At 40.8% G+C, this 22,794-nt stretch overlaps 1 protein-coding gene across 2 annotated transcripts in view; it reads right to left on the reverse strand.

Moving 5' to 3' along the window:
- SH3GL3 (SH3 domain containing GRB2 like 3, endophilin A3) overlaps positions 1-22,794 on the reverse strand; it is a 57,106-nt gene that overhangs the window by 23,753 nt on the left and 10,559 nt on the right. For both annotated transcript variants that reach the window (XM_059481820.1, XM_059481818.1), the window contains one exon: positions 21,653-21,739. The gene's annotated coding sequence lies outside the window, so the exon portion shown is untranslated. The remainder of the gene's footprint in view (positions 1-21,652; positions 21,740-22,794) is intronic.

Here is a 22,794-nt window from a genome sequence, read left to right on the forward strand (position 1 = left end):
TTGTGAGTTGCAGAGTTTATTTATATAGGGAATGCAATTTCTTTATTTATTTTGAAAATGTAATTCCAGATTTTGTTGCAATAATTAAGAGATGAATGCTCAATTTACGAAAGAGAGATTTTACTGTACACAGTATGCAGAAAAGTATTCATATCTATTTTCCATGTCAAAATAGATATGATAAATAGTTTCAAGTTTTGAAATTTTGAGTGATAACACTTCAATTCTGCAAAATGATGTGTCAAAGGACATTCTTTTCCATGCAGGTCAGAAGGCCCAAGGATTAACAACTTTTTATTTTGCTTCAACAAATACAAGCAAGTAATGAAAAACAAGAATAAAACAAAAAAATACAGGAAAAAAGATACACGCATAGCAGTATTTATGAAATAACTCAGTGGCTGGAATGCTATTTCTGGATGAATTTTATATGATTTTTCTTCAAAATAATAGAATTAAACAACAGCTTTTACACACACCCAAATGTGCATATACTCACTCCCACATCCCCTTAAGTAAGCCAAGAGGTATTAGAGACCTGGATGCTTTTGAACACCCCACCAAGTGCTTATCTAAATCTCTAGGCATGTAAATACTTCTTAAGAGTCTAACCCAAGAGACTCACCAGAGAAGCACACAGGACTCAACACTGAGTTCTGTTTCATTTCACATTCTAGTCACAAACAGCTGAGAGCAGCTAAACTACTGCTACTGCATTACTATTACTTAATGTCTTCTTTTGAAGAAATATTCTGTCCTTGAGTTTCATATGGCACAGCAGAGCAAAGGCTTCTGTTATTTACATTCAAAAGTAATTGCTGGATAGATTGTGGGTATTTTCTTAATCAATCTATCCATCCATATCATGGAGTCATCAGTATGCCATAGGGCACATGCAGTTTGGGGCAGCCTCTGTGTATTACTGCAGTTATCACAAAGAGAACTCTACAGGATTTGCCAATATTTAAACTATTGCTTGGCTGTGGAGTTACCTGTACATGTTTGTACCCATCACCTCCTTGCAAACTACAATGTGAATGGCAAGATCCACAGCACTGTGGCCTAACACATTTCAAACAGGATTAAGAATTCTGGTAATCAGCAAGTATTTTTTTCACAAAAATTATCTAGATGATTAAAAAGTACACAAGAAGTTGAATACTCTAGAAAAAAAGGCAGACTTGCACAACAAAGCTCAGACTGATGGCTCCTGGCTTGGCAGAACTGCCAGTATAAATGAAAGGTAACTTTTGCAAAGAAACACTGCATGATTATTTGCAAAGCAATGGCAATCCTACCTACTCAAAAGGCACATGTAATAATATTATATTATACACAGAAGTTCCATTTTTACAGCATTCTTTTTTCTGCAATGAATGCACTGATTTCTTCCAGGAGTCCACTCTATGCCTCCTTTTCTTACTTCTCAAATCCCAGTTTTCTACACTTGAAAATTAGCTCAAGCTGGCACTTCTCTCACCAGTATGACCAGTGCCAGAGTTTGCAAAAATGAAGTTTTAAAGAAAGCCATGGCAGATTTTATTGCTTTTGGAAGGGTAGCATATTTAATGCTCCATAATAATTTAATTCTGAGTCCTATTTAAAACATTAGCACTTCAAATTCCTATAAAGAGGTTTTCTACAATTTCTTCTTTTAGCCTGAGGATCCCAGTTTCAGAGCCTCTGGTGAGGAGTGGCCCAAAGCTGTACCAACCACCACAGCTCAGACACTGGAGCAGAGCTGCAGGAATGGAACATGCCCCTGGCAAGAAGGGATGTAGCAATTCAGAGCATTCCCTAAGCACTACCAGCTGAGTTCCCAGGGTCTCAGTGACAATTTACAGTGCTGGAGCTCCTGTGCAAGGCTGAAGTACAAACACTGCTTGCCTCCCTGGAAGAGAGAGAGAGCAAAAGTGATGCTCCTGTCCTACCAAGGTTAAATCAATGCCACAGGTTCAAATACCAGAACAAAGCCTGCTCTTTGTTAGGCTATCATCATCTCTGAGACTGAGAAGAGTTTGGCTCAGTGCTCAAAAACTGAAATAAGGAGGAGGGAAGGGTAGAGCAAGGAAACCATTTTGCCACTGACTGATTTTATACCTCCAGCTCTGTGCCAGGGCAGTCAGCTCTGTCAGGCACTCACCTCCTGCACTGGGTTCTCCTGGCATGCCCTGGGTGTGCTCACCTCACCCCACAGCACAGGAGTGCAGAGCTGTCACTCTCACATCTCTTGAGTATTTCTACTAATCTTTGTAAGTTTTCTCTCTCACAGAGACCTTAAGCTAGCTGTGCATCCCAAATGTTGCTTTCTCCTTATTTACTCATCACTGCTACCTTAGCACCTTTCTCTTTTCCTTTCGGTCTCTTTTCACTAGCATTGCTTACATTTAGTTTGTTTTTCTCTGTTGCCTCACCCCTCATTATCACTTACCTCTATGCCTTAGGTTTCTTCCAGTTTCCATTTTGTTCTAACACTTCTCTCCACCTCTGCTGGATGGCCTGCTACAAAACCTGAGCAAACCTCATACACACACACATCCACACTTTTTCCAGAAGGTCTAATCATGATGTTCATTCCAATGCTCAGCCAAACTCAGAGGTACCAAGAATTGTTCAGCTGTTGTTCCATTTTTGTTGCATAAGTGTCAAAAAACATGTTCCCACAGCTAGGAGCAGTCACTTGATAAATTGTTCAGAGAAATGACACTTACGCAGGAAATGAAACATTTTAGAAGAACAAGTTACTTTGTGCATCTACAGATGATAAAAATTCATTCAATTTTCCAACTTAAATATTCTCTCTCACAACCCAGCTCCTCCTTCCCTTTTTCCTGCCACTGTCTCTCTTCTGTTCCCATCAAGAGATGTATATACTTTTGTTCTCTTCAGTGTTCTGTTCAGGAGTCATTTATTGGTACACTCTCATGTTCTTTTATCAAAGTGCAAGACTGGTTCATCCTGGTAACTTATAATTTCAGCTTAAGGTTAAAGGAATAAAGAGTCCTAGGACAGAAATACCGTAGAGAACAGCCCAGAGAAGTTCATGTACTTGCTGTTATTTTGAGAAACAGAAAATAACAAAAGGAGCAGGAAGAAAACAGCCAGAAAGAGATAAAAACTACCTTTGCTTTCAAGGAGGGTTGCAATAAACCTTTCCTTGAAAACCCACCTTTTATCAGCTTTGCTTCCTATCACATAGATAAGCACCCTTTATGACTCCACATTTCATTAAATTTGACCTCCTGCCTTTAAGTTGCAAAAGCACCTTCCCTCAGATGCCCTGACACCTGAACTTGAGAGCACAACAGATAAACATCAGCACTTGCACTGGCTGGGAACACTTGCCAAATGGCTTATAAAGTACCGAGTGCCAGGCTCAGAAATTGCAATACACCTTGGTTCTAAATCACCTGCAAGAATAAAGGCTTTGGATTAGAAATCTGTCACTTAAACAAAATATCATCAGCATGTGTTTAACCCTTCATTTTTCAAATGGGACTTGAGTCTCCTCCTACCTTCAGACCTGCCAGCAGCAAAACACTTTTTGATTTAAGCTTCAGATGAGAACTACAGCTCTATCAGGTAATGATAAATACATGAGCTAGAAGCATACAGAATGTTTAATGTAATTGTAGCAAAAAATGTTTAAAGGAATATATTCCACCACTTAATAAACCTAAAAGGCTAAGTCCTTTCTCTTATAATGCACACAGTATTTGTTTGGAGATAATTTTCTTTGCAAAGGTTTTTGACAGGAAAATATTAAACAATCAATAACCACATGCAGATAATTATGGCAGGACCCTCAAGTGTAGTTGTAAAAAGTTTTTTTTATTTCTTTCCCATAACAGAGCAGCTTTCTCCACTTCCTAATTACACACATTCCTTATTCCTTTTAACCACCAGCACAAAGTTTAAACATCAGCCACTGAACAGTGTGAAAGGAAATGTGCTGTACATTTAAAGGAAAAAAGAGCAGCTGTCACATAGCAGACACTTGATTCCAGCCACAGAGACCTAGAACACCTCAATAGCAGTGGCCCAGCACTTGGTCCAGTAAAGAACAATTCAAACACAATTCTTCCCCCTCTGCTCCCCCACAGCCCCTTCACAAATGAGCTGGACCACCCAGTGATTAATGGAACTTGTTATTAACTTACCCAGACAATCCACCCAGCAATATCATTATCCTCAAATTGGACTTTTACCTCTGAGCCCTACAGGCTCTTAAACCAGCTGAACTGGGGCTCAGCTCCTGCTTCTAGGTCTGTAATTCTGAGACACATAGTAATTGTCTAAAGTCTTAAATGCTTTAAACTTGAAATCCCTATCAGACTTGGCATCCTTCCCAGATAACTACACTGCCTTTCTGAGTGCACCCAATAACTGCAATTTTCACTTTAACTGTTTGACCACAGCAGTGGGATGAAAAAGTAAGAAACACAGGCTTCACAAAGGCACTTCCAAACCACAGTGTTTTTACTTGATGCCTTTGGTAGCTACTGAACTTTGAAGGCAGCAAAACCACTGAGAAGTGCCTTCCAGAGACTGTGTCCATCTCATGGCAAACTCAGTTTTTCAAGTTACCCACATGCCACCTACTCCTCCTTGCCTATAAATCCAATTTGTGGCAAAATCCAGATACATTTCAACAACAAAAATCATATTCCTAAATAAAGCCTTGATCTCTATGCCATTGCATAAACCATGGAGCTCCAGCAACTCTCTCTCATGCTTTCTCCAGACTTGTTCCAATTCTCTGCACAGAAAGATTTCCCACTACCCTTTGATAACATCAAATGTGGTCCTTCCAAGCAGCACTAAATGATCATTCCTACTTACTGCAACTGTTCAGTCAGAACACAAACAGTTGCTCTGAAGCAAGCCCAAATGAATACAGCTCTGAGGCCAGTATTTCAACATATGACAAAGCAGCTACTCCAGTTTGACAACTGTACTTAGTCTTTAATCAAATCTTAAAAAGTATTGAACAAGGAGAGTAAGATACTGAACCCTGAGAAAATGGAGGCACCAATCAAACAAATCATTAGCATGACATGGTGCATACACCAATGCAATGCTGCCTATGGGCTTAAATTAGATGCACACAGATCTTGAAGAAAACCATTATCATGGACAAAGGACAGTCTTGTCCATATATGAATAAAGTCCAAGACTCTAGACTCTATAATGTGATTTTGCATTTCTATAGAGAGTGACTCATTTCGCACCAGGCAGTGACACGTCACACTATTACTGAGCACTTCAGCCCAACTTGTCTGCTCCAGCTATTCTTCAGCACATGCATTGTACAACAAAAACTACTTTGTACTGCAAAACCTTGAACTCTTCCTGACAAACCTCCACTGTTTCCTAAAGAACTCAATAGTGATGCTTACACATGCATTTCTACATCTAGAAATTCAAAGTCATCATTATTGTACACATCTCTAAGGGAAACATCTTTGTAAGAATTCAAATGCAATAAAGTAACCAAAGTTTTTGGACACAGACACATTATTTTCTCTGCAAGCCTACTTAAAAAAAATCTAACAGTGTCAGACCCAAGACTGCCCAGTTTTCAGAAGAAAAAATACAGATGCTTTTAATGAGAAAACCTGATTACATTGAAGTCTCTGACAGTAAATTAAATTATTGATGTAAGACTTTAAATAGCCAAGAACAATGACGAACCTGACACTGTGAATCTCCATGCTCCACACTTTTACTTCCATATTTCATTACACAAATCTAAAATACTGTTCCCCAATCTGTTTGCAATCTTGTTTGTGAAAGTGAGCATACTCTAAAAAGAGAACTGTAAAGCCATCAAAGGGCCATAAAAAGATACCCACAGTGATTACCCTTCCTCACTTTTTAATTTCACTGACTTCTCACTCAGCTGCAAACTCATGCTTAAAAAAAACATTCTCAATTTCTTTGAAAAGTAAATGTTGGGGTTTTTTATTCTAAACTATGGCCTTCCATCTCATTATGTTGGCAGTTGCTCGTCCAGCCAATCTAATGAGACAATGTGCACAAGCACTGCAGACGAGTAGAGGCAGTGGGTGCATCCCACAGGCCCATCCTCCTCAGGGTGACCAGGACAAGCAGCACCTCAGTGCCTGTCAGAACCATTTTCTGCCTCTCTTTCAGCATTTTGTTTCAGGTACAACTGAGCAATGTTTCATTCTGCTTCCTCTGCATGGAGAGGAGTTGGAGCTGTGAATGACAAGTCACACACTGCGTGCATTCCACTGGCTGTTACCACATTAACACTGCTTCCTCCCTCCACAGGTTCCAAGTGCAAAATTTCACTTGGCAGCAATAACATTCTGATTTGGCCTTAAAACAATCCCCCTTTCTGAAGCTGTTCCCTGTGCTTGTAAGGAAGGTGTGGCTTCCTTCTGACCACTCATATATATCCACTGCAAAGATGAGAAAGGGTGATTGTACCATAAAACAAAATCCTTAAAATCAGAGATTTGAAGAACCTTTTTACACACTTCCTTTCCAAGTAATATGAGAACCTTTCCTATTATCTTCTTCCTCCTCACTCCTGTGTGATTTAAGATGTTTTTATATTGGACATCTCTCATGACTATATTCAAAAATTGCTTTTACAGATGCTAATAATAATTGTGAAAGAAGTCAAAACATTCTGGTTTGTCCAGAGTATTGAGAGAACAGGAGAAGTTAGACCATACTTTTTACTGATTATCTTGCCCCTTGCTACCCTTAACAATGTCACCCTGACCTGTGTCTCTGCTGTACATCCCTTGTCCCAGTAGTAGTTACTCCAGCTGAGCAGAACTTCCCTCCCCAGACTCTCCTCTCAGCTGAAATAAAGGCACTCCTTCCTCCACTTAAGAAATGTGTTCCCTCTCCTTCAACAGCATTCTCAGTCTTTTGCTGAAGCCTGGCTGAAGCCTCTCAGATTTCACAGAGCTTGAGGTGCTGCTTTTATCAGGAACATTGCATTTACCTACATTTAGGCTGATCACCATTTCACTTAAACCACTCACCTGTCCTGTTTGGATTCCAGGCTTGCTGGATTAGGGACAGATCTTTCTGTCCTCATGTGATATATTATCATAATCACAACATTCACCATTAACCCAGGGTGAGCTGGTAGCAGAGATTCCTTGTGGGCTCATCATTCAGAACTTCAGTGAGATACAAATCCCTTACAAAGCAGAATTTATTCTAGTCTCTGAACAAAACATTCTAATAATCATTAAGGCACTTTCCCACAGCTGCTTAGCCTCCTCTAAATCCTTTTCATCCCTGTCGAGACACTGCCTCCACTTCCCCTGCACTGGTAGCAGCAGCTCTGGTGTGCTGTGAGCTCTTCAGAGGGTTAATCCACCTGAGAGCTGCTCACACACTGAGCTGGGTTGATTTTGAGATGGATAAGCTGCCTCTAACAGCTTAGAGTGTGTGATCACACACCCAGAGCTGACTCAAGCAGGTGGACAGGACCTTACCCTGAAGGTAGAGCAAAGCAAGCACAGCCCAGGGTCAGGGTGATGCAAGTTGCCATGGAATTCTGTGCTGCCCCTGACAGCATCCAGCAGTTAAAGCTGACTGCACAAACACTGTCCCTGCACAAGCAGTGCAAAGGTGTGTGTGCAGTGAGGGGGTCTGACTTCTTTAATGACCTCCCTGCCCTAAATCAGTACTTTAAATTACCATTCAATACCTCTTCATTTCTGCTCACTTCCTACAACAGCTGCAATTGCCACCAGTCTAGTGAAAATCTATGCTCTGCCTTGTTCTAGGGAATGTTGGCATATTGTCAGTCATAGTTCTGGAAGAGAGCACTACTCTGATTCATAGCTCCTGAGAGGAACTGAATACACTTCATGTTCCCAGAACATTATGTGACCAGTTCCAGCACAATGCCCAGGAATTAAACCCAAAAACTGGATCCTTCACTCTTTTCTCAGGTTAAACTACCTACCTTATTCAATAAGATGGCTCCCACTAAATACATCACTGATTGCAGCACAGGCCTGAACTCCGGAGGGTCTAGTCAGCTTTCAGCACATCAAGAGTCACAGATCTACCCATGGATGTAAAGCTGGACAAGTATTTTACACCTTACTGTAACCATAACCCAGTGTGGCACCTTGTAGCCGGGTCCTGCATGAAGTCTAACTAGGTTAGAGTTGCTACAGAATAGCCAATTTTTCTGTGAGAGTAACATGCTGTTGTTGGTATTTCTTTCACACCATCTGAAACAAAAAAAAGGTCCTAGTTTGTCAAATAGGAGAGATGAAGCAACACAAAGATCATAGCCTGCATATGCAGAGCAAGAAATTAAAATCCTTAAAACATGTAAATATTTTTTCTTCTTAAAACATGTAACTGCACTGCATAATTCATGATTACCCAATTGCCCTCCTGCATTTCCACCACCAGAGACTTCTGCTTATTTGACAGCTTTACTGAAAATCCATTTAAATACAAATCAGCTGATATAAAAGTTCAATTTTTACATTTTATTTTAAGGCTGAATACATTAGGCCACCTTATTAGGACACCAAGCACTTACACTTCAATGCCCACATGCATGATTAGAAAGATCACTTACACACAACTGATGTCAGAGAGCCCTGTCAAAGAGCAGGAAAAAGTCATGGATAACCTAATTCAGTTTCTGTAAAGCCAGAATATATTCACATCACCTTTGCTGAAGTCACACCTATTCACTTACATTCAACACCAAAGCAGTTTATTTGAGTCTTAGCAATTTCTTGGCAAATAGTTTTAAGCACCAGTGCAAGCTAACTACAGGATAAATAACACAGACAAGATGTGGGTATTTTTAATAGTGACTTACAGCTTTAAGCTCAAAACTTATGTATTTGGGGCAAATATTTTTAAATTTGTCAAAGTACAAGGGCTGCTAGCACTAAAAGATATGTTGCAAATACTTTTAAAAGTTACTATAAGGCTACATATTTATCTAAAGTAAGAACATCCTTGGCAGTGCCATAGCTTAAAGTGACAGTTTTAGTGAAGCCATTACCAGCAAAAATGTGGTCAAGGTCATTCCCTACAGAGCCCCAGGAGAGCTGTGCAGAGGAAGCAGAACAAGACTGTCAACAGAAGCTCTACACAGCCAGATACACCAACAGTCAAAAATGGTAATTTTCAGTTGATTTGCTTTAGAATTAACTTCTCCTTACATTAGCATGCTATTTCTCATCACCACATCTGCATGTTTATCAGCAAGTCTACATTTTATGCATGAAAAGTGACAAATAATCTGTTTATTGCTCTTTCAGAAGCTACTTTCCAGACAGTAATTCTTACAGAACCCCATTCCACATAATCAAGTAAGAAATTTGTCCTTCAATGTTATTAAACTGCTGCTTACATGTTTTAGCACTTAAGACAAGCTGTGTGGATTTTAAATCACTATAAAATGGACTGAGAACTCCTTCTCATACCCTTACTTTTTACTGCACATTATTTTGATTTAAATGGCATCATTCCTACTTATCTGAGCTGTCAGTCCTGTAGCTTCCTGTGCTTTTGGTACAGTGTGAAACACCCACGTTCTTCTGCCACACAGTCAGCCCCCACTGCTTGATACTCAAGACAATCTACCTGGTTCTGCTGTACAAGGATTGCACACCTTCCCTTTGAATCAGCAAGCATATTGTCTGTGCTGCTTGAGAGGTTTCTTGGTTTTTGATTCTTTTTTTTTTAAGGCATTTTAGTTCACGGTTTTCCCAAGCCTAAGTTCATATCCAGCATCAGAGCACTGTGAAGCAATGTACCTCCAGTTCCTGGGTCTGCTACAAATGCAACTGAATTTTTAATGGTCTTGAAAGTCTCATTCCTCAAATATTTTGAAAAATCCATCAAAGTGCTCCTTGCAGCACTGCTGACTTAGCAAGGATCCATGGAGGCCCTTAGAAGCACTACCCATGGGGAAAAAAGAAAGAACTTAAGATTATCTTACTCTTTGCTAATGCAGCCTGTGCTCATCATGAGTTGGGAAACCTAAATGGAACACACAGGTCTCAAGCACTTTCTTGTATCAGAAAGTTTGCAATAATCCATGCTCCTTTCATTCACTTAATAGAAAACCTCCATGTATCACAGTGAAAAGTGAAGCAAAAACCCCACAACCATTATTTCATCAGTTTGTTCACCATGACTAGTTTGGAAAGGAAGTCACTGGACATTTTTGCCTTATTTTCGTAACTCTATTTCAAAACCTGCCAGTGGTTTTAGGCAGCAGGACACTGGTACACACAACACCACAAACTCAAATGTAATTGGGGATAACAGGGCTCCTCAGCTCCATTTCTAAGACAGACACACACTGTCCTGAATCTCCCCAAGGCACAATTTTTCCTAGTAGTGAGAGCAGCACTGCAGAAATGCACCACTGACTTCATCCATGGGACAGAAAAGAACTTCCCTCAGCCCTCCCACAGAACTGATCTCCACTGTTAAAAAATTAAACAAATTACAGAGAAAACTGAAATAATTTCCAAGTATAATTTACGCACAGAACACAGATCCCTGCAGAATTCCCCAAGGAGACATAAAGCCCCAGTGCAGAGGAGGTCAAAAGGCTCTGTCCTCCTCTGGGGGGGCACACGGCTTTGCAGCAAGAAATTGCTACAGAAAAGGCAGCACATCCATCAGCAGCAAAACAAGCCAAGTCCCATGAAACAGAAACCTTTAACCACAGCTGAACAGATCACTGAAGGGAAACTCTTAATCATCAAACTCACAATGAAAATGCCATCATTCTTGCATTCTCCACACAAAACAAAGCACTAGATATGGCCCTTTGGATCCTAGGTAGTTACTACAATGTACAGCGGGAAAAAGGCAAGTAGGGATTATTCAGAAGCTAAATCCATAAAATGATAAACAGTTAATCTTAAAGGTAAGTAACAGTTGCTATCTTCCAGTGCCTCAGGCAGCCAGTCATCCAAGCAGATCACACCAAACACAGAATTCATCCTAACATCTTTAAAAATATTATTTTCTTTGGCAGAAATTTCAGAAGAGCAGACTGGAACTGCTGGTTCTGAATTGATGAAAGGTCTTTGATTACCAATTTCCTCATTTAATGGGTCTCCTTCCCCCTCCCCCTGCACACATCTCCTGTGACCCAGATGCCAAGCTGGCAGGTGCCACACGCTCTGTGGGAAAGACAGACAAAGCGTTCCCGTGTTCGTGTGTTCTCTGACCACACAGATGGCACAGGCACCAAATTTCACCTTCTAGCTCTGTAAACAGGATGGCAAAAGGCAAAACATAATTTTGAATCAAAACACTGACTTTGTGACTCCCAGTTCAACATTTTGTTTATGGCACTTAGTACATTTCACACACACACACACATTCTCTGCTGAGGAGATACCATTACCCAAAAATCCCAGTTTCTAAAAGATTGTTTGCCCATTCCAGAGGAGTACTAAATACAGTAAAGGTGATTGAAAATTACCATGTTCAGCCAGTGGAGTTATATCACATTTATATGGAAACATGAAGCCAAACCCATATCTACATTTTGCATTTATCAATACATATGTAATATACACTAAAAACCAATAAATAATTTTTTTTAAAAAACCAATGACTGGACATTGCCTCTATAGTCTAGAAGCACAAAATCTACTTTTGGTTCTACCACTGACCAGCTCCTTATCCCTGAACTCATGTCACTTTCTAGTACCATATTTATTGGCAACTGTAAGGAAAAGAATGAGAACAGTAACATCTACCAGCATTTGCAAAACACAAGGGAATAAAGGGGCTGTTACTACCTAGGACTTATGACCACTGTTTTTTTATATTTTATTTCTTTTTTCCTTGGTTAAGAAAAATATTTAAAAATACCTTCTCTACTTTTCCACCTTAGATCTGTAACCTGACTGCAATCATAGAAAACAGAATTTTAGAACCCCTTGATTTCCTTTGAGTCCTGGATTTCTTAAGTCATGTTCAGTTGTTAACCAGACTAATTTCACTGTAGTCATTACAGTTCATTAAACACAAGTACAGTATCAAAAATGCACCTCAATTAGGGTGGTAAGTAATCAGAATTGATTCTCCTCAGAGGCTTGGCATTGTCCTTTGAATAGTAAGTATGTAAGGCCAAGTTATTTTTGTGTTTCACGTGCACAGCTGCTGCTATCTGTGATGTTGCAGGAAATTAACTGGTATATTCTCCCATCAATGCATAAAACTCTCAGTAACTCTGATAACACAAACATGTACACAGTGACAGGACACTGGGACTCCAGAAAATCAAATCGAAGGTGCAACCTGATATTTGAATGGCTCTTTTCTAAGTGGACTTCTGAAAAGCATTGTTAAAACCTACAGGTTCAATTCTCAACTAGCCATAAAACTCCAGCAGTGCCTTCCTCTCCATGAACAGAAGAGACCAACACTGAGAACTCAGCACAGTATAGAATTAGAGTATGGCAATAAACTGGGGTGAAAGTGCCATTAACATAAACAGAAGCACTTTGTCCTTAACACTATCATTATAAGAGTAAGTCTGGGGTTTATGTGCTTTTTACAGAAGCTGTGAAGAACGGCATGCATTTTATATTTTATTTACATGTGTGTTTACAGAAACTGCAGGTGCACTGCAACTCCAAGTAACTGCAAGCGCTGCTGAAGAAAATCTCAGTGCAGTGCTGCTGCTGGCCTTGCCTTCCTTGCCCTGGCTGTTTGTTTCTCAGCACTGCAGGATTCTCAGGAGCCTGCACTGCAATTCCCCAGCATGTGCCGCAGTGACTCAGGCAGCAGCAGGAGCCTGGCATGGAGTGCCAGCTCTCACTCCAACTTCCAGGATGCCTGTGCAAAACTCTACAGCAAAGCCAAGCTATAAAAGGAGATGAATTCAAGGAGAAAGTTCAGCTCCCACTCTATTATGCCACTCTCTATTCTTTTTCAATGCCATTCAGAATTTAATATATAAATATTTGATGTGTAAAATATAAATAACCTCCTTCCAAGTAGCAGCTGCACCTCTGCTAGGTTTCTGAGTTACTGCATTATGATCCCCCTTGCAGGCTGTGGGAGCTGCATTGTTCAAGGCTGCAGAGCACATGACCTCCACCTTCTGCTGACTTGTGCTGTGCTAATGAAGCACTCACAGCTTTTGGTACACTTCTGCCTCACTGCCAGGCCCCTTTAGCAGCTGATAAATACGAATGCAGAAGTACAGGTATTCATTTAAAAACATATCAGGCAAAAAACTAAATTCTCTTGTCCTTTTCACCACTGTCCTGCTTCCACAATTCTGTAAGATGTGAAGAAAAGTAAATCCAACTATCAAATAAAAATTAGGAACAGGACAGAAGCTTTCTCTGCATGACTGTCATGGATTTATCATGCCCAAGTCACACTGGCTGAGAAAGGACAGTATCTCTAACACACTGTATGATAACAGCTTATAGTCCTAGGAAATAAATATAACTAGATCTAGGCAATAAAGTTTCCCTTCATGTCTCACTGTCAAGTTCAAGTTCTCTTTGTATACAGTTTACCAAAATATTTCCTTTGCTATCGAGCCCTTGTGTAATTGAAGTTTTTTGAGTACTGACTCAATGTCAACATGGACCTTAAAAGAGACTTAATATTTAAGTCTAGACTAGTATCTAGAGCATAACAGAAAAGAAAAATAGTCAAGAGAACAAGAAAAAAAAATCACCAAAAAACACCACCACCATCCATAATAAGCTAACAACAAAATCCAATCACACAACTTATTCTGTCTGGGGAACAAGGTGGTCTTGGTTCTGATCTGGCTTTCACTCCAACATATGGGATCAAAATGACACACAAATCAATGGAGAAAAAGCAGAAATCTGGGATATATGAAGCAGCATCCCTGCAACTGTTGGTGACAGCTGAAAGTTTAAAAAATATTAAAAAACAGAAAAAAGGCCATTTAAAATTGCTAAAAAAATGCAGCACTTGAAAAGACAAATGCCATTCAGGATACATAAGAAATTAAAACACAGAGCATATTATTTATATACTTATTACACTAGGTTAAAGATTTTGGTTGTTTTGGTTAGAAAATCTGCTTCCCCTTAGGCTTTGTCCATAGACAACAGAACCAGGTCCTGGCTCACACTCTCTTGGAGCTTCTCTTCCTTCACTGGCAATGGGAGAAGGTTTAAGAACCCAGCCTGCAGAGGCTACAGGAGCTCTTGATGACCACATTACAAATAAGACAGAAAATTAATTGTGAATACTGGCAGATGTGTTTCTTTTCTCAGAAAAGCATTACTTTCCACTACCTCTAAGAACCTAAGCCTAAGAAATACAACATTAATAAGTTGTTGAAAGTGAAAGTGCTTCTATACACAGCCTTCAGCTATAATTAATTTTAAAAAATGTATTTATTAAGTGTGAATTCAAAATCAACAGATTTCCTATGGCAGTATCAGGACTGAGCCTTCAAAACACCCTACGGGAGGGAGGTTCTGAGCTCAGCAGCCTCCAAGCACTTTGAAAAATCACAAATCATTACAGAGAGATCCTAGCCTGGCTGTGGTTTTAGAGCACAGCAGAAATTAGAAATGAATCTGACACCTATTAAGGCTTTCTTATTCACTCAGTGCTTCTTGCCTTTCCAAGCTCTAAAAATACTCCCAGCAGCCACCAGAAGATGCAGCCTCCCACCACCTGGGTTATCCCACATGCACAGAGCCAGGCCGGCAGCAGCAGCCGGCACATACACACACCTACAGCAAAAGCCTTCAAACTGAAAACAGCAAAACAGATCTGATCTGGCAGGGCTGAAAGCAACAGGACACAAACTCTCACTGCAAACACAACTCCACAAAACTTAATTTAAAAATACATTTAAAAAAAAAGTTGTATTTTATGGGAGTTGCACATGAATTAATCAGCCCTGAGAAACAGCCTGCCCTGCTTATCAGCCAGTGAGAGGTGGTGAGACACTTCACAGGTTCTGCTTGGTATTTCATGAGTTAAATGAGTTATACTCAAGGAATCATCACTGATATTTAATGGAGAGAATGGAAGAGATCCTCATTGCAGATCACGTTCAATTAAAGAACTTCAATTTAAACTTATAACCTAAGTAGAAAGCATAGTAAAGAAAATACTAATAACATGAAGGGTGTTATCACTTCATAACAGACACAAACTTTGAGATACATCCCAGCTGTCTTCTAGAGCTCACTGCCTGACACTTCAGTGAAAACCAAACATGCAATTTTCAGTGAAAAATAAAAACAATTGAGTGAAACATTCTAGGGGAAAACCACCCAAACACTTCCTGTGAATTACTGGATTACAAACAGACCCAGGGTGATTTTTACTACACCAGCCAAGTTTGCAAGAGCTTGTCATGCCTGATTTTGGCAAGGGCATTAGTAACCATGAAAATTAGGCTGCTGACCTTTCATAAAGCAAACACTCATTTACTTAAGTGTAACTTCAGACAAACCAAGCTGACAAGCATCAAACACCCCAGAAGCCCCAACTGCATGTATCAAATCATAAGTATTTTTGTTTTCCTGGACTCCTGCACTTGGAATTTAAGCCTACACACAAAGGTGATCATCACTAGTCAACAAAAGCTGTACATACACAGGTTTTTTACAAGCACAGAATTGAAATGTAGTTTTTTGCAAAAAAGTTCTGAGGTTCAAGCAGAGTTTGGAACAACTCCATTTATTTTACCTAATCTTTTTATAACTATGTATCTATACTACTCTATATTTCATTTAGAATTGGAATTTATTTCCATTGAACAGACGTCTACTTTAGCATGGAAATAGTATATATGTACCATTTTTGACATTTATTCATATTTCTGAATGAATTGTTAAATACAGACTGTCTTAATACACTTGCTTCAGCCTTCAGATTTGTTGTCTTTAGGTTCTGTTAGCTTTCAAATATTATTCTTATTCCTTAGTCACATGTCCTGACAGTAGTCTCATTCCCTCCAGTACTCCTCAACGTCCTCTGGGACATTTGCCAGTTTTTGTCATCTGCCCCCATTCTCCTTTGGGAACACTAAAGGAATTAATTTCATTCTTTCCCCAAGCAATGCCTGTCTCTGCTGTTAACAGTTACCACTGGCATCTTTCATCCACTCAGTACACAAAGGTCTCTGTCTCCTTAAGTGATCCCACAGTACTTGGAAATTTAACAAATCTTCTGTAGAGAAATACCTCTCATGCTCTGCATTTTCTTGCTTTAGCATTTTGTAAAAGAATTCTTCTAAAAGATGGAATCCCAATATTGCCATTTTTCATGTCCCACCTTATTTTTATTAGTTCAACAACTTTATACATCTGGGCATGACTGAGCCTCTGTGTGCCTGAGATAAGCAGTTTCATTGTTTAGACATGGCTGGTTTGATCCACTACATATATAGGCTATTTCTTCTGTTATTTCCCCGAACATCTCATCTGAGTTCTTACAGAATGAGCTTTTAAGAAGGGTCTTCTGTTACCTTATGTACAAAAAAAAAAACAAATTAACAAAAAAAAAAAAACAAACAGTATCTTATTCTTGAACTTTAATTTCCTAATAATGACAGACTTTTTCAATCAACTGATTTAGAATTTCTTGCATTTGAAAATAAGTTGAAATTTTACCTTTGACCCATCTTGAGAAGAAGAATATTCTTATGAGTTATGCATTGCAGTTCCTCACTGTATGGAATATTGGAAGTCATACTGCGACTTTCCAATAAATGCAGTCAAATTCAATATATTCTAGAGCTCCTTTCTGCCATTATTCCTGCCTGTATCAGATCCCACCCATCCTTTTGTTTGCTTGTTTACCTGACATGTGAGCAGGATTAAGTAACCTGCACTGTTACCAGTTGCTAGACAAGAGGGCTCTGCTGCGGTTACCTCTCAAACTTCCTCAGTTATGTATCATCTGCTTCCTGAGTTACAAACTCACTACAGGAAAGGCTGCATCACTTCCCAGCATATCAGATGCACAACAAGCCAAAATCTTTAATAAATTGTCATTGGATTTGTTTACAGATTCAGCATTTTCTCAAAGGAACAGTGAAAGTTAACTAAAAGATACCAATTCACAACATTTTTCAGGATCAGTACATTCCATGAAAGAGAGCACACTACTGAAACATTAGATACAAATATCTAGCATCTCTGTATCCAAACAAAGTGCAGATTCTACACTTGGGCTGCTGACAAGCCACATAGCTGAAGGAAGACCTAGAAAGACAACAGCCAAGCACTCAAAGAACCTTTCTTTTCCTCACTCCCACCAAGACAAGAGTAGCTGTCAGATTTTACTGAACAGGTTACTGACTCTAATTTCAATGTTACCATTATAATTAATGACATCCAGCAGAAATACAGATCTCTTTGACTTGGAATGAGCAAGCAAAGCAGCTGAGACTTCCAAAAACCTTCAGTGGAAGAATCCCACTGCAGGCACATCCTAAAGCCTCTGCATCAATGCGGGGTTTGGCACTGGCACCATCCTGCCATGGAATTCAGGCTTCCTGCTTGGCAGAAAGGTGCTTCTCTCTTAAAAGAAACCAGCTAAACTATTAAAGCAAAGCACATATAAAAGAGAAAAGAGATAAAGGGGTCAGAAGAAGCTGAAGATTCACTCTAGAGAAGATAAAGAGTACAGGATCTAGAAAACAAGGGAAAACTCTAGAAACATCTGATACCCTCTACAGGACAAATGCAAGGCATTCCAGGTAGGATAACAAACCAGCAATTCGTGGCAGATCAAAACAATGAACTCTTTAGGGGAAAGCTGCTCCCATACACGCTGTAGCTTTAACTGAGGCCTCAAAACACGAACACGAACCCACCGCTAAATAACAAACGTTATTAACTAAAGGAAAGACCTGAAGCCCCAAGCAAAAGAATGGAAGGAGCACCCTTGTGCTGTGAGAACAGCACAGGGAGCTGACAGGCAAAGCCACAAGCGCAGGACGCGGGGGTAACGCTGAGGGAAACACTCCCGGGGCTGCCCGGGTGATGCTGCCACACACGGAGGGGGGACCCGCCGCCCGTGCGGGAGCGGGCGCTGGGCGAGCCGCCCGTGACCAGCAAAGCCCGGCCGGCCCCGCCGCGGCCCCCGTACCTGGCTGGCCTTGTGGAACTGCTTCTTGAGCCCCGCCACCGACATGGTCCCGCCGCCGCTGCCCCGCGGCCGCCCGGGCCCAGGGCCGCCCGCGCCCGGCAGGTCCCCGCGCCCGGCCCGGCCTCGCGCTGCGCCCCCCGCGCGCCGCCGGGAGCATCGCCCTCCGCGCGCCCGGCCGCCGCCGCCCCATTGGCCGCCGCCCGGCCACATGCAAATGTAGCGGCAACGCCGCCCGTCTATTGGCTGCTCGCCGAGATATGCAAATGAAGCGCTGGGAGACGCCCACGCTGCGCTGTCGCATGGAGACAGCGGCGGGAGCGGGCGGGGGCTGCGAGGGGACGGCGGCGGCGGGGAGCACCCACAGGGCATCCACTGGACATCCACAGAGCATCCTTCCCGCGGGGAGCACCCACAGGGCATCCACTGGACATCCACAGAGCATCCTTCCCGCGGGGAGCACCCACAGGGCATCCACTGGACATCCACAGAGCATCCTTCCCGCGGGGAGCACCCACAGGGCATCCACTGGACATCCACAGAGCATCCTTCCCGCGGGGAGCACCCACAGGGCATCCACAGGGCATCCTTCCCGCGGGGAGCACCCACAGGGCATTCACAGTACATCCCTCCAACGGGGAGCACACACAGGGCACCCACAGGGTATCCACAGGGCATCCCTCCTGCGGGGAGCACCACCCGGGCATCCACAGGGCACCTCTCCCGTGGGGAGCACAGCCCCAGTACCAAAAGGCCAGTCAGCTGCCTGGTTTCATCTGTCTTATTTACAATAAGGCTGAAAATATCTCATTATGGGTCTGTCTCATTTCTTGTGGTTCAACGTAGCATCTCTGTCTGAGCTCATTAACCTCAGGTCCATTATTGTAGGTGGTAATTTAATTATAGCTTTCAAAACATGAAAGCTCTTGAAGCAGCCCTGAACACCTGGCTGGTGCTGTGCACCAGAAAAAAATTCACTTGGTAGTGTGGCTCCATACCTGCAGTGATGCTGCTCAGGGATCCAAAGGGCACAGTCTCTCTCTCAGAAGAGCAGATAGACTAGAAAGGGCTCTGCTGAAAAGATGTTTTAGTTGTTTGGTTGGTTGTTGTATGAGGGATTTATATACTGAAATATGACTGTGTATCAGGAATGTGCTGATATAAATTAGAGATGTGGTTCTGCCTTCATGGCAGAGCAATTCCAAGCGATGCTCAAATTCTGGGCAAGATAAGCTCTGTGATAATGCTGCTTGATCCTGGCTGTAAGGATACTTGGGAGTTATGATTCAGCTGAAACTCATGCAGGGACCTGGGGAGCAGTTCAGAGATAAGCTTTGCTGGCTGCAGCAGGGCTCTCTGTTACTCACTGTCATGCTCACTGCATTTTGATTGGGTTGGGAGAGAAAAACATTTTCAGAGTGTGTTATAGTTACTTTAGAACAGCAAGGAAGAAAAAATACAAGAACTTTCATACTGGTTGACACAATGTAATTTGGGAGAAAGGAATCAGTGTTCCTACTTAGAAAAAATTATTATACCACTGAGAAACAAAATGTAAAGACAAAGACATTAATGAGTTAAGGATCTGGCTTGACAAAGGACTCTCTGTAGAGGAGAGGCAGAAGAAAAGCAAAGAGGAGAGCACCAATGAACATTTGCTCTGGAAGAAAAACTGTTAGGTGAAGTCCTTCAGGGATTTGGTAATGTTTGAAAGAAGCCTTCCATCACCATGTTATCTGGTGCCACCTATGTCTAAGGAAAAAGCATTTTTGGCCTCCTTACAAGTAAACATTATTACACCACAGACATCTGATTTCAGCAGTTGTTTCTCCTCCATAATTGAAACTGGCAGCAAGATGTTAACTGTCAGAGCCAAATTAGTTATGGCTTAAATTAGTGACACGTTTGTAGACACCTCAGGTGAGGAAATAAAGCCTAAACTAGGATATTTGAGCTCCATAAAAGGAATTAAAGCAAGCTCTTACTGTACTATGGAATTAGGGAGACAAGGCAGCTTTGGTTAATCTTCAGCTTTAGGAAGGGCTGGACCAGAGCAAAGGAAGGAGTTTGAAATAAATCCCTGTGGAGGGGAATGAATGGATTATGGAGCTGCTGTGGGTGTTAGCTGTAAAATTGGATTAGATAAAGAACTTTAGTGAGGCTGTATGTCTACAACTTCTTTTTTTTTTTTACAAAAAAATCCTGCCCAAGGATAACAGCCATGTTGTCTCTGCTGAAGAATTTGCAAGTGGGAAATTCCCTGTGGGAATTTCACTTCATAGCCTAATTGATACAGAGAAGATGAAAACCTAATTAATGAGCCAACTTGTGTAGTCCAGGTACTGATGACTTGGTGGAGGCACCCTGAAAGACACTGGTATTCAGTTCAGATACAAGTAAAAGTTATAGCTTTAGCTAGCAAGACACAGTGGCTAAGGAATGTCTAGAAGGCTCTGTAATCACATAGTTATATCTCATGGAAAAAAAGGGATTGTAATTTGCTGGGTGATAATCCTTGAATTTTATGCAAAGTTAGTGATTTAGTCTATAAAATGAGAGAAATTATAAATACTACCAAAAAAATTGCGGAGTGGTTCAGATAAATGCTGATATGACAGAAAAAGCCTTATATTAAAGTTGCTGTAAGTACAAGATAGGCTAGGGCATAGCACTAAAAGGGCAGAGTGAAAAATTCTTCACAGAGGGGGCCTTCAGGACAAAAGATGTCTGGCTAGTCAAACAACAATTACACTTCCACTACTCAGGAAACATTAAAGTGCATGAGAGGAATTCATAATGGCTCCAACATGTTACTGAATCAGGTGTGCTAAAATGGACAATGAAATTTGCACAAACTGAGAACTCCTAACTGGGCTCAAATCAAGGTAGTGACCAGAAAATATGCACTGCTGGCTCACATGGGAGAACCGTGCTTGAAAATTGGTCCTGTGAAATTCAAATAAGATAGAGTCTTGAATAAAAGGTTAAATTTATAATTCACTTGCATTTCAGTGTGGTTAATACTATGGGGAAAGCACTGTCATCAGAAACTCAATCTAAAGATATGATAAACAATCTTATAGGTGTTTGGTTTTCAATGAACAAATCATCTTACTTGTAACAGCTGAAATTGCATTAGTAGCCACACAAAGTATTAGGTTTCCAGTAAAATGAAAACTAGAAGTATTTTTTAAATTATCTAGAGGCATCTTAGTATTTGAATTTACTTGGAATTTGAAGCCAACTACATTCACATTCATTTGAATGTCTCTTAAAAATAATGAAAACTGTCGTTGAAATATAGTCGGGGTCTTTGGTGGTTACTACCATAAAAGAAAACATCAAGAAAGGGAGGAAAGATGAGTTTGCAATGGAATTCTATTGTATCTGATTCTGGGCCATGCTGACTACATTATTAAAGCTTTTTTTTTTTAATATTTAGGCCATAGGAAAATATAAATTAGGGTGCATCAGCTTATCATGCAATACATTTCAACACAAGGCATTAGAAGGAGACTTTGGAGGTACTCACCTGATCCAGGGCAGGAGCAACTACAAACAACAGTGAGCAAGACTCTCAGACATGGTGTGATATCCATTAATGGTCTGTAAGGATTATCTGTATGTAATGACAGTGCAGATTACCTGGTTAGTTTTCATGTTAGTCATCAAAATTGTGGCAATATGCTGTGGTTTTGGTCACAGGAAGAGGGCATACTTGAAAATTATTGTTTAGAAAACAAGCATTTGGAAAAAAATTATTTCCTCTAGGAAAATGATGCCATTTGAAAGAGCAGTTGGCCAATAACCCACAGTGGCCAATAACCCACTCCTCAAGAGCAAACTTGTAGAAAGCCTTCAAAGTAAAGCAGGCTCAGATTCACCTAGTTTGACAATTCTAGAAAAAAAGAGGGGATTACTAAACTCAATTGACACTGATTCTTAAGTTTTGACCCAAACAAATGAAGTAATATAAAACATAGTGTTCCAGAGTGAAATCGAAAGGACTAGAACACTTGGTGAAATCAGTCCCAAATGTCATCCATTTCATTATTTTATAGATGTCACACAACAAACTTGGGAGCTGACATTGTGAAAGCAATGCCAACAGCAAATTATCCAAATAACAAGAACAGAAGAAAATCCTTCTGCAATATATGCCCAGGACAGTAAGGATATCTCATGTGGCTGTTTTAGCAGCCTTTCTATATAGTTAAATTAAATAATTATTTGTAATTAAACAAAAAGAATTGGTCACACAAAGATGTGTTCATGAGCAGGAGCAGGCCAACACTACATTTTTGTTTCTAGAACACAACCAAGCAATTCTGCAGATCAGCACATTCTGCACAGATCAACTGGCTCAGGTATTTCTGAAAGGGCTTTACATTGCAGCATACATTTCATAAGAAATCATGAGAAACGGAAAGAACAGACAGTTTTCCCTCCACAGGCAGCCCTGGCCAGCACTTGGAAAGCTCCTCATTCCAAAGGGACACTGCTGGCAGTTAGAGCAGGAATATGTGACCCTGGGGCCAGCAGACACTCTGGCTAACCTACTGCAGTTGTTTAGGATGCTTATGTTTGCTCCCCAGATCTCCGAACTAAATGCAGCTAGTGAATTATTTTTGGCATATGTGACTGTTCTTCTCAAGCTGACTTTCCATATGTGTT

This window comes from Ammospiza nelsoni, chromosome 14, assembly GCF_027579445.1.
Source record: "Ammospiza nelsoni isolate bAmmNel1 chromosome 14, bAmmNel1.pri, whole genome shotgun sequence".
NCBI lineage: Eukaryota > Metazoa > Chordata > Aves > Passeriformes > Passerellidae > Ammospiza > Ammospiza nelsoni.